Genomic DNA, 864 nt, shown 5'->3' on the forward strand with positions numbered 1-864 from the left:
CAGCTGGAAACTTAAGCACTAGCGCTTTTATGTCATAGTGGCTATCACGGAACTACAATTTACATTTGAAAGGTAATAGCATTTAGAATCACTACAACAAATAAGCGCTAGAGCGTAAATTTCCAGCTGTTTAATACTGATAATGGAGATTCATTTCGGTAAACACTTTTCTAGATTCGATGGGCAACCATACTATCTTTAATCGTGGGTCCAGCTGTGGCGTATTTCGAAGGATTTTGTAAAAAAATTTCGAAGCTTCATTTATCAACATTTTCAATTAATATCGTGATTTTTTATACGTATATATTTTAATTTTTAAATCGTGATCGATACGAACATGCATTGTATAACTTTCTTACATTAAAAATGAATTAGAGAAAAGTATTATTTTTACGAGAAGCCGGAAATCACGAATCACTGTGCAGTGAGAAACTGTGAAGTCGCCTTGTACTTTGTAGCATATTATTGTACTACGCTTGTAGATTACCACGGATTAACCAGTAACCACATAGTATATAAACTAGATCTAGATGTTTCATTAATCATTTCCTATTAGACCCATCTTTTCTCTCAAAAGTCAAAACTTATTTCAAATCAGTACCGCCATCAATAGCCAATGGAGAAAAAGAGTTTTATATTATAATCTGTGGTTTAACCACGATTTAAGATAGTATGGTTGCCCAACGAGCTATGATAAGACGGCATTGGATTTAAATCGGACCCCGGGCACTAGCACTTCTAGTGGACTATTTTATAATTTATAATATAATATGATCATTATACAGGGTCTTCCAAATTTCGGTCTTTTGTCACACGAAATTTGGAACACTCTGTATATATTTTTATTGTATATAGGTATAACAT

The sequence above is a fragment of the Acyrthosiphon pisum genome, unplaced genomic scaffold (assembly GCF_005508785.2).
Source record: "Acyrthosiphon pisum isolate AL4f unplaced genomic scaffold, pea_aphid_22Mar2018_4r6ur Scaffold_34;HRSCAF=220, whole genome shotgun sequence".
Taxonomy (NCBI): domain Eukaryota; kingdom Metazoa; phylum Arthropoda; class Insecta; order Hemiptera; family Aphididae; genus Acyrthosiphon; species Acyrthosiphon pisum.